The 12,474-nt window shown below is 42.3% G+C and overlaps 2 protein-coding genes across 2 annotated transcripts in view; one reads left to right on the top strand and one right to left on the bottom strand.

The window, feature by feature from the left end:
- Positions 1 to 12,474, top strand: part of PIP5K1B (phosphatidylinositol-4-phosphate 5-kinase type 1 beta) — a 185,406-nt gene that overhangs the window by 9,934 nt on the left and 162,998 nt on the right. The gene's annotated exons all lie outside the window — the stretch shown is intronic.
- TMEM252 (transmembrane protein 252) overlaps positions 1 to 12,474 on the bottom strand; it is a 69,609-nt gene that overhangs the window by 50,241 nt on the left and 6,894 nt on the right. The gene's annotated exons all lie outside the window — the stretch shown is intronic.

The following is a 12,474-nucleotide window of genomic DNA, read 5'->3' as shown; positions in this document are numbered from 1 at the left end:
ATAACTGTCTCAGATTCAGAGCCAGAACAACCATGAATAGTTCAGTCTTTCCTTTATACAGCTTGGGCCTTTGATCTTAGCCCTATGTAACAGGTGATCAGCAGACAAAGGGCTACTACTCAGGGTGTAGCTTCAAAAGGCTGAGTTTTTGCCTAAATGGAGATGTGGAATTTGCATTCACCACCATCTTAATATTTTGCAGAAAATTCACTGCACACCTATTATCCCAAAAGTTCATTCTTGTCTGGCACATTGTTCAATATAGTCTTTTGATCATTTAGGCCTTATATCACATCTCTCCCCAAGAGAGGTTACATACAATCCCAGCCCACAGTAATACATAAATTTTATATTTAGTACAATAGACCCCCAAAGACACTTAAACTTAATTCAATAATGTTTTTCAAGGCTATTGCAGGAAATTGTCATATCTGTCACACCACTTTTTCCAAGGGCCTCTGAAATTTGTGCATATAACTATTTGTACATGCAAAAGCCAGATGAAAATTTCCATTGTAAATAATACAGGAAAATACAATTACAATAGCAATGCGACTTTAAGTACCATTAGAAACTCACAAAATCAAGGTTGTGAAAACCAGAGGCCCTTAGCCTGCATTGTGATGCACATGGGCAAAGCTCCACAACCCTATATATCACACTGTAAGATCAGGGATTTACTTTATAAACCAGAATGCAGGAAATCACTGAACGCTCACTGCTTCCATGGTTAGATTTCCTGACCTCTGTCACTGAGTACAACATCCTTGACTCAGGTAATTTTTAGATGATTTTTTTAAGAGGAAGAGAACAAATGTCTAGACAGAAGAGTTTTAAAACAAAATTAATTATTTTCTCACTGGGTAAAATGTCTTACCCTGTGTAAGTGTGAAAGGGTATACAAGGTCCTCACGTGCCAATGGAAGGGATGCCCTCTGCCCCAGTGGTGCCTCTAAGAGGAGACCTCACCAAGCCAGACAATAGTGTGGGGGTTTCACAGGGGTTAATTCCAAGCCAGGATTCACAGACAACTCAGAGAGATGCTATCATAATGGAGCTAGTTGGTTGCAGCTGAGATTGTTTAGATTCTGCCCCTTAAAAAGAAGGTGTGGCTTTCAGAGGGAAGAAGGACAAAGATTGTGGGGTTGTATGCTGAAAGCCAGTACTGAGAGGGAAAATATAGGTGCTATCCTGTCTCATTGTACTTTTTGTTGTATAATTTTGTATTTCAAACTATATAGAAGAAGTGCAATTAAGGACAAAATTTGGTCCAGTAAAAGATATTACTTCTACCCACCTTGTCTTTCTAACATCCTGGGACAACGCTGCAAACAGTAAATTTAAAGTCCACTTGTGATAATTAATCTAGTTTATTGTGCATGATAGTGTATGGGCATTATTAGTAAATAACACTCTTATAAAGCCAAGCTTCAGTGTAAATTCCACAATCTAGTTTAAGGATATATTCAAAAAGGCGTCATTATTATATAATGAGTTAATTGGTTCAAGGATTTCAGTTACATTACTTCTAAAAAATGTAGAAGTAGGAGAATGCCGCATAAAGATATGCTATGAATATTTGTTCAAGTCTTTAAACACATGTACTTCAGCCAAGTTTTGTGTTAATTTTTTACCAAGATTCACCTGAGTTCTTTGTACAGAAATGCTCATGGAAAGCATATTTGGAACTTGCTTTCTTTGAACATCATCCCCAGAAAGTGATTATGGGATATACACTCATATAATTAAGACACAGAATTGATACCATCTAACGTATATGGCCAATCATGAGTAAGCACCATAGCTCAGATTTCACATAGCTAGCTGTACACATGAAAAAGTTTGGATATATTTGAGAATTACACTCTGTTCTTTTTTGCTGGCAGTGCATCTCTGAGATGAAATTCATTGATTAAATTATTCTTTATGAATTATTTGATCACATCTAGAAAGAGTAACTCTATAATCATAAAAAGAAAAGGAGGACTTGTGACACCTTAGAGACTAACAAATTTATTGAGCGTGAGCTACAGCTCACTTCATCGGATGCATTCAGCAGAAAATACAGTGGGGAGATTTATATACACAGAGAACATGAAACAATGGGTGTTACCATACACACTGTAACGAGAGTGATCAGGTAAGGTGAGCTATTAACAGCCGGAGAGTCGGGGGGGGGAGGGGGAGAAGAACCTTTTGTAGTGATAATCAAGGTGGGTCATTTCCAGCAGTTGACAAGAACGTCTGAGGAACAGAGTGGGGTGGGGGTGGAATAAACATGGGGAAATAGTTTTACTTTGTGTAGTGACCCATCCACTCCCAGTCTTTATTCAAGCCTAAGTTAATTGTATCCAGTTTGCAAATTAATTCCAATTCAGCAGTCTCTCGTTGGAGTCTGTTTTTGAAGGTTTTTTGTTGAAGAATTGCCACTTTTAGGTCTGTAATCGAGTGACCAAAGAGATTTTTATGGCTGGTTTAGAACAACGCTTCCTCAGCTCTCGTCCCCTACTGCCCCTACTCTACTTGCGCTACATTGATGACATCTTCATCATCTGGACCCATGGAAAAAAAGCCCTTGAGGAATTCCACCATGATTTCAACAATTTCCATCCCACCATCAACCTCAGCCTGGACCAGTCCACACAAGAGAACCACTTCCTGGACACTACGGTGCTAATAAGCGATGGTCACATAAACACCACCCTATACCGGAAACCTACTGAACGCTATGCCTACCTACATGCCTCCAGCTTTCATCCAGACCACACCACATGATCCATTGTCTACAGCCAAGCTCTACGATACAACCGCATTTGCTCCAACCCCTCAGACAGAGACAAACGCCTACAAGATCTCTATCTAGCGTTCTTACAACTACAATGCCTACCTGCTGAAGTGAAGAAACAGATTGACAGAGCCAGAAGAGTACCCAGAAGTTACCTACTCAGGACAAGCCCAACAAAAAAAATAACACAACGCCACTAGCCATCACCTTCAGCCCCCAACTAACACCTCTCCAACGCTTCATCAAGGATCTACAACCTATCCTCAAGGACGACCCATCACTCTCACAGATCTTGGGAGACAGGCCAGTCCTTTCTTACAGACAGCCCCCAACCTGAAGCAAATACTCACCAGCAACCACACACCACACAACAGAACCACTAACCCAAGAACCTATCCTTGCAACAAAGCCCATTGCCAACTGTGTCCACATATCTATTTAGGATACACCATCATAGGGCCTAATCACATCAGCCACACTATCAGAGGATCTTTCACTTGCACATCTACCAATGTGATATATGCCATCATGTGCCAGCAATGCCCCTCTGCCATGTACATTGGCCAAACTGGACAGTCTCTACTTAAAAGAATAAATGGACACAAATCAAATGTCAAGAATTATAATATTCAAAAACCAGTCGGAGAACACTTCAATCTCTTTGGTCACTCGATTACAGACCTAAAAGTGGCAATTCTTCAACAAAAAAAACTTCAGAAACAGACTCCAAGGAGAGACTGCTGAATTGGAATTAATTTGCAAACTGGATACAATTAATTTAGGCTTGAATAAAGACTGGTAGTGGATGGGTCATTACACAAAGTAAAACTATTTCCCCATGTTTATTCCCCGCCCCCACCCCCCACTGTTCCTCAGACGTTCTTGTCAACTGCTGGAAATGGCCCACCTTGATTATCACTACAAAAGGTCCCCCCTCCCCGCTCTCCTGCTGGTAATAGCTCACCTTACCTGATCACTCTCGTTACAGTGTGTATGGTAACACCCATTGTTTCATGTTCTCTGTGTATGTAAATTTCCCCACTGTATTTTCCGCTGAATGCATCCGATGAAGTGAGCTGTAGCTCACGAAAGCTTATGCTCAAATAAATTTGTTAGTCTCTAAGGTGCCACGAGTCCTCCTTTTCTTTTTGCGGATACAGACTAACAAGGCTGCTACTCTGAAACCTGTCCATAATCATAATAAACTAATCATAACAGAATCAAAATTAAGTACTAGCAACCAGTAAAATAAATCAAGTAGGCTATCCCTGTCTTGTACATGAGAACTCGGAGAAATAAAAAGGAAAATATTCTCTTGGTATTATCCCTTACTGATGTTTGGAACCTTTCCAAAGCAATAGCACAAAAGCTAGCAAGGAATTAATGGCTGCTAGCTATCTGACAACTACCTCACTAGAGGATAATGGACAAAAATTTTCCATTACCTATCCAGTAGTTACACTGCATAATATTTGGCAAAGGTGAGAAGTACTGTTTAATATCTCCCCTCTGTACAGCTACAGAAGATTCTGTTCCTTTACCTTAGGAAACGGTTACTGTACTAGTGGAATGGATCCTGAAGGACTTAGGTTTCCTTGCTTTAAACATAGATTTTTCTGACTTTCCATAGTTCACCTTGATATAATAGCTCTTGACACTGTATTATGTCTTCTGTACAGCCCAAAGAGCCTGAAATTACTCCCACTGAAGTCAGTGAGAATTTCAAAATTAAATTCTATTGAAGCAGGATTGGACGCAAACAGAATTCAACATTCTACACAACCTGAAGACACTGCTGGATACAGTGTCATTGTTCTCAGCCATGAAGAGCCTGGCATCTGCACCTTGATAATATTGTCCACTGTTATAAACCTATTTTCCATTCAGGTGCTCAAACAGGCCATCCAGAATTGCAAAGTGATGTCTGACAGCAGACCAGGTTACCCATCTGTAGACCCTGAAAAATAGTTACTTTGGTTATGTGAATATCCAAGCCAGCCCTACGGACATGGCCTAGATTAGCCAATTGTCTCAAAAATATAGGAAATAGTGACTAGTTATAAATTGAGAACTTCCTGTGCCAGGGCTGACATCAGCACCATCAAATATACATATACTCTAACTCTGCAGTTAAGCCAAAAAGAAAGCTTATACTGGAATTGCTGATTGAATAGAACAAATTGAAAGAATTCTCTGATGGCTAGAAAGATGGGGTCTTAGACGTAGGAATCCAAAAGATTGAGCACACTATAAATGTAAATGGATTAATTGCCGGGATTACTGGCTTTAGAGTCTTCTTTTTCAGCCAAAGATATCCTCAGTCCCAGAAGTGGATAAAAATGCCTTGGTTCATTTGAGAACAATCAAGTCAATTGTGATGCAAGGTCCTCCTGATGCCAAAAGGCAGAGAGGAAAGGGGTGCATAAGGGATCCCAGGGTCTGATATCTGCATACTAGCCCACCAAAGAATGTCATTAAAATCTCTAATAAAAGCCTGTGTCATATGGGTTATCATAATTATTGTGAAATGTTTATACAGCAAATATGTGAAGAGTTATGTGCATCTATATACTAAAAATTTGTTCTCTGGGTTTGTGAGTGAAGACTGGTCACCAAAAAGCAATTCACCTACTCTTGACAGGCGGGGGGAAGAGATGCTTATCTCACTCTGGCTGGTTATGTGGAAATTAAATATTGTATGTTTCACAATGGATGCCCACTTACAGTTTGAGCAAAATGCTAATCAACAAATTGCCAGGGCTGGAGGAAAAACCAAAACCAGCAGGGTCGGGATTATCCTGTTTGGGAGTAAGACAATTAACTTTTGAAACGATATCTGGAGTGCAGATGATTCCCCAGATATTCTGTCAATCTGTAAGGACAAGCAGCCAGAGAGTTTGATCTTATGGGAAGGGATCTCAGCCAATCGCTGGGAAAAGGACTTGGGGTAACCTATCGTGTTTGGTAAGTTAAGGCTCGAGAAAGCATGTTATGATCTTGTTTTATATGTAATCATTTGTTTTCAATATTCTTACTTTCTATCTCATGAATCTCTGTTCTTCGATAATAAATTTATACTCGTTTTCATTATATATGCAGTGTGTTAAGTAGAGTGACGATCCTGTGTTGAATCTTGCAAGCTGCTGTACACTATTCCTTTGGGAGTAGCGAATCTGAAAGTCCTGTGAGCGATCATGAGGAGGATCCTGTGAGGAATGGGGACTGAGCACTCCAGAGGGATGCTCAGGAGTTGGCCCAGATGGGAGTGCTTGTGTTGACAGAGGCTGGTAGAGTCAGGGAGCTGATCCACAGCTGGCACGGACACGACTGCCTTGTGCTAAGGGCAGGTGGTAGTGAGGTGCCATACAATTCTGGGTACCCCAGGGAAGCTTCACATCTGCGGCTTAACCATGTATGTTCCTTTCTACAGAAGGGGGTCAAGAACTGATTCTCTTGGCTGAGCTCACATTGATCTGAGTTGTGCTTGAAGAGCAGTGGGAAAATGTTCAACAAGGTATCATCATCCTAGCTAAGAAAAACTAAGCCTGCAACCAGTCACCATAAAGTAAGGAAATCCCTTAAGAACAGTGTCTGGTTTTATAAAAGCAGGCAGTGGGGCCAGGGGAGAGTCTAGGCTCAACACACCATGGCCCCACTGGCTCCAATGAAACAAATTCAGTCCATTCCACCAAGTGTATGTTTTGTCTGATGAGAAATAACTGAGGGCTTGTCTACACTCACCACAGGATTGAAGCTGCAGTGATCGATGCATCAGGGGTCGATTTAGCAGGTCTAGTGAAGACCAGAGGGAAGACCTGCTAAATCTAGTGAAGACCCACTAAATCGACCGCTAAGTGCTCTTCCGTCAACTCCTGTACTCCACCTGATCGAGAAGTATAAGGGGAGTTCATGGGAGAGCGTCTCCCATTGACGTTGCGTAGTGCGCACCCCGTGGTAAATAGATCTAAGCTACATCCATTTGAATTACGCTGTTCATGTAACTCAAATTGGGTAGCTTAGATTGACTTTTCCCTTTAGTGTAGACAAGGCCTGAGACACTGGAGCCCAGAGATCCGTTAGAGGTGGAATAATAGCAGAAACTCACGGTTGCTGTCTCTGCTGGACAGCAAGGAGGAATTACACCCAAATGTCTGGATAAGTGTAGGAGACCAATAAAAGACTAATTGTATTTCTTGGGAACTGCATTCTTAGTGAGAATACTTAATGTTATTTTAATATATGGTTTGTTTAATTAGGCTATTTTTCCTCTAAGTTGATCATATCATTAAAACTGGAAAATAGGCTTCTCTGAAACAAAAAAATCCAAATCTTTCATTGAAGACCATGGTGGGGGAAAGACTGTTTCTGATGGTAGGAAGACAGAGTGCAGAAAATTATTTATTTTATTTAAGAGGAGAAATGGAACTCTCCTTGTAGTTCTGTGTAAACTGCCAGCAAATAATTGTCAGCAAATTAGAATCAATCATAGAATCATAGAATATCAGGGTTGGAAGGGACCTCAGGAGATCATCTAGTCCAAATCCCTGCTCAAAGCAGGACCGATCCCCAAATAAATCATCCCAGCCAGGGCTTTGTCAAGCCTGACCTTAAAAACTTCTAAGGAAGGAGATTCCACCACCTCCCTAGGTAACGCATTCCAGTGTTTCACCACCCTCTTAGTGAAAAAGTTTTTCCTAATATCCAACCTAAACCTCCCCCACTGCAACTTGAGACCATTACTCCTTGTTCTGTCATCTGCTACCACTGAGAATAGTCTAGATCCATCCTCTTTAGAACCACCTTTCAGGTAGTTGAAAGCAGCTATCAAATCTCCCCTCATTCTTCTCTTCTACAGACTAAACAATTCCAGTTCCCTCAGCCTCTCCTCGTAAGTCATGTGTTCCAGTCCCCTAATCATTTTTGTTGCCCTCCGCTGGACTCTCTCCAATTTTTTCACATCCTTCTTGTAGGGGCCCAAAACTGGACACAGTACTCCAGATGAGGCCTCACCAATGTCGAATAGAGGGAAACGATCACGTCCCTAGAAGTTAGGAACTGTAGAAAACTGATCAGGTAAGCCAAGGGACACAAGGAGAAATCTATGGCCAGCAGAGTTAAGGACAAATAAGGAGTTTTAAAAATATATTAGCAACAAAAATAATCCTGACAATGGTATTGGTCCATTAATAGATGGCAATGGTAGAATTCTCAATAATAATGAAGAAAAGGCAGAAGTGTTAAATATTTCCATTCTGTACTGGGGGAGATGTAGAAACAGAAGATGCAGTCTTACAATTTGATAACTCTTTCCCTTCCACTAGTATGTCTGGAGATGTTAAACAGAAGCTACTAGCATTAGACATTTTAAAATAAGCAGGTCCAGGCAATTTGCATCCAAGAGTTTAAAAGAGCAGGCTGAAGAACTTGCTGGACTCAATGTTGATTTTCAATTAGTCTTGGAACACTGAGAAAGTTCCAGAAGACTGGAAGAAAGCTAATGTTGTGTCAGTTTTAAAGAGCGTAAAGGGGATGAGCTTGTAATTATATGGCTGTCACTCTGACATTGATCCCTGGCAAGATAATGGAGTGGCTGACATAGGACATGATTAATAAAGAATTAAAGGAGGGTGTAATGGGGTCTCACACACACACCTTAGACTTTCTAAGGGCATGTGCCTGCACACTCTCTTGGTTTGTGGAGGGCCTTCAAGTGACTCAGTCCTCCAACTTAGTCACACACAGTCTGTATGTGAAATAAAAACCCCTTCCAGGGAAACAGTCTGACAGGGGGGCCTATCTCAGTACTCCTTGGTTTTCCTTTCTTTCCCTGTAGCCCACCCTGGTCTCAGGCCCTTTAACTAGATCTGGCCCTGGTATGGGGTCATATCCCCAGGGCTTCCTTCCTGGGGATGCTATCTTCCTGAAGCCCTCCCAGGGCTCAGTCTTTACTCAGGACCAGCAGTCAGAAAAGAGCTCCTTCTCGCTCCCCTAGTCCCTGCCAGTACTGAGCTATCCATGGTCCTTCTGCTCTTTCAGCCAGCCAGGAACACAGTTCTCTCTCTTCCAGCTCCCAGCAGCAACTGATCTCACGCTGGCCCTGCAGCTTGTCTTATACTAGTCTGCTAGGCCCTGATTGGCTGTTCTCTGCAGCCCCTTTCCAATTGTCTGTGTCCCACAGAAACCTCTCCACTGCCCTTTTCTAGGGTTGGGGGTGGCAGGGCTGCGAGTCCTCCAGCAGGGGGCCTGAGTGCCTGTTTCACCCCACCATGAATTAATGGGAAATAGATCATATCAAACTAGATATCTGTTTTTGATGAGATTACAAGTTTGGTTGATAAAGGTAATAGTGTTGATGTAATATACTTAGATTTCTGTAAAACATTTGACTTAGTACCGCACAACACTTTGATTAAACATTAGAATGACATAAAATTAACATAGCACACATACAGGTTAATATTTTTGAAAGTTTGAGGGGAAATGGTTCAGACATTTTTTAGTATGAGGTGAGTGAGGTAAAATAATTTTCCATTATTCAAAAATAAAAAGGCTTTGGGAAGAGTCATACAGCTGAGTGCTGAAGGGTGAAATCTGGCATGGAAATGCACTATAGAATAACTTTTTAAACCTTAAGATTTTTTTCAGGGGTTTAGAGCCTCTTGTGCCAAACTAAGAATAGCACCCCTGCCCCCTGAAAGAGAGTGCCCTAGGATTTTCACTGGTATCAGCAAAAAGCAACATCATGGCTTTTCCTGTGGGGAATGGGATGTCACTCCAGGGCTCCCTGAATGGAGGATACATACCCAAATGCTGCATTAATGGGGTGGAAAGGAAGGAGCTTCACCCCTACTATCCCCTGCTTTCTGGGAAAAGGGATCCTAAGCACTGTTAATCCCTGCAAACAATGCAGCCATGTGGGGGTGAAAGGCATCCTCCAGATGCCTGAGCTCCCTCTCACTCTTGCTGAGGCAGACAGGATCACATCAGTTTCTTCCTTCTACTACAGGATGATTCTCTAGAGCTCCACAAGCAGGAAGAGTTGTCTGCCCTGCTTCCCCTGTCCCAGTCTCCTACGATGTTATCAAGAGTTCTTTTGATCATGGGTGGCAGGGGGTTTTTACAGCACCAGTTACTGGAATAAAAAGACTGCATTCATCTCAGCTTTATTTAAACAAAGTAATATCCTAGCCTTCTGTTGGGGAGTAAAGCTTGTAAATGTGGAGTGAGTGCATCCTAGTGGCTCACAAAGAAAATAAGTTATGTAAAATTATTTCTTTAACCTAGTCTCATGATGATGTTTTGGTGATTTGACTCGTGATTTTTGAATGCTTGGTGTTGGCAATACTGTAGACTTCTAGTGGAATATGAAGCAAATTCGCCACTCTGAGGGGACTGCAAAAGGAGGGGTGCAGGGCAAGCAGCTGGCAGCTCTTCTTCCTCTCCATGGTGTTTTGAGGACAGGAGAAGCATGGTAGGCCTCACTGCCTATGAACAGGAGAAGCATGGTAGGCCTCACTGCCTCTACAGGAAACAAGGGGAGTCGAGAGGCCCAGAAGCTAGCGCCAATAGCTGTCCCTGCCACCTGTCTCCCTAGACTGACCTAAAGAAGCAACCGTCTTTGAACTGGATATCTAGTCCACTGGATAAACCTAGGCTGCAGCTTCTCTCTCTTGCCTGTCACTGTGAGCGTTACTGAAGATAAAGACCCAAATGAAAGGAACAACCAGAAATGAAAGCATGACTTTGAAATGATACAAGGTCTTCAACACAAACATACTTTGTAATAGTTACCTTTGCACTTTCTGTAATTCCACATACATGAGTCAGCATATCTGATGTCACTAATTTACAGTAGTAAATACTAAGATATCATTATCTAGTCTGTGCGGGCTGCGTATGGGTCCATTCAACAAGGAATAAAAAAGACCCAAACCTCCCGAGAGGGATCTTCCTCCTAGAGCTTCCTGAATTATGGTTGCTTACCCCATCAGAGATGGGCTCAAAGGGTAGTATAGCATTCATTGTTCATCCACCAGTGACATGACACAATATCTCATTTTGTCGTGATAAGCTGAGCCCCCTAAGGAATCAATATGTTTCCTTGATCACAGCACTGGTTGGTGCAAGCTCCTCCCATCCCATGGATCCTATTCAATAGGAAATCTTCATACATTGTTTCTTTAACTTCCTTCATACATGCATCATTCTGGGCATTGCCTTTTTGCTTCCTCCAGTGCCTTCTCTGTCCCCCAAATGGATACCCCTATGTGGTATAGCAGAATCATTTGAGATAGGTGAAGGATGTGGTGGAGAAGTTTATGGATGGAATTTGGGCCTTGTAAGAGTGGATAGGGCTCACCGGAATGACTTTTCTGTGAGCCCCAGCTTTGCTTGAGCTTGTTATGCTTCAGGGTGTACCTCTTTGCTGAATACTCTTCCCACAAAAAGTAGCTTTCTTTGAAGGTATCACCTCAGAATATATGTATGCTATTAATTTTGAGGGACATTCTCTTGCTTTGGGAATGAAAGAAATCTAGAATGGCTCCTGAACTTCTCTGAGTTTGGGAACATAGCCCATACAGCAAACACTCACACAAGTATAGAGTTTTAATCTGGTTTTACAGGCGGGTCATGAAATCATGGGCAGAAGTATAGTTCTTCTTTCTGAAAATAAACTAATAATTATTTACTATTTGTATTACTGTATGTGAGCATTTTATAATGTTGCACGTCTATAATGGTTTTGACACCAACATTAATTAATGTTGCACAAACACTAATTAATCCTCAATTAGTTGCATTACTAGCTCTAATGGGTGAACAGAGAGGTTAAATGGCTTCCCCAAAGCCATTAATATGAGTCATTGTCTCAGGGGTCATGAGTTCCTGGATTCCAGTCCCATTGTCAATGCACTAAAATCAGCAGTGTGCAAACTGGGGGGGTGTACCCCCTAGGGGGACATAAGAGCTTCTCTCGGGGGGATAAAGAAACTGGGATCCTGCGAGTCCTGTGGGACCTGCTGCCATAATAGCTGGAGCGGAATAAAAATAGAATGAGCACTGCAGGGCAGGAGGAGAGCAAGATTTAAAAAAAAACAGTCCTGCCGTGCCACAAGCAACATGAACAGCCCACTCAGCAGCCACTGCTCTCTGGCCGCCCAGTTCTGAAGGTAGTGCCATCACCACCAGCAGTGCAGCTGTAAGGGTGGCAATGGGGCACAACGGGGGGAGGGAGTGTGACTAGAAGAGTTTCTGTACCACTGCGCTAGATCATACTGTAATATGAACAGACCACAAGGGCCTAACATATAGTACATGAAATATCCCATTGCATTTTCAGTTATATTTGTCAATATTTGTACGACTGGAACACTAAGAGTCCTGTATTTGTGCTAGTGGCTGTACAAACAAAGAAGGAAAAGACAATTCCCTGCCCCCAAAGAGCTTACAATCTAAGCATAAGGTAAGAGCCAAGAGGTGGAGACAACAAAGAGCCTGGAGGAGGTGCCATATTCTACATCGCTGCGTGATGCAGGGAGGAGAGTTTTGTGTTAAACACCTGCCACTGGAGCCTTAATCCTGTGAAGTCACGCACCTGCTGTATCTCCTCCCAGTAACGTGCCCCGCGCTTCCCCAAACATTCCTTCCTTCCTTCAAGGCCACAGGTGCGGGGACCTCACGGAACCTTC

This window comes from Natator depressus, chromosome 5 (assembly GCF_965152275.1).
Source record: "Natator depressus isolate rNatDep1 chromosome 5, rNatDep2.hap1, whole genome shotgun sequence".
NCBI lineage: Eukaryota > Metazoa > Chordata > Testudines > Cheloniidae > Natator > Natator depressus.
This window is presented reverse-complemented; position numbering and strand designations above follow the sequence as displayed.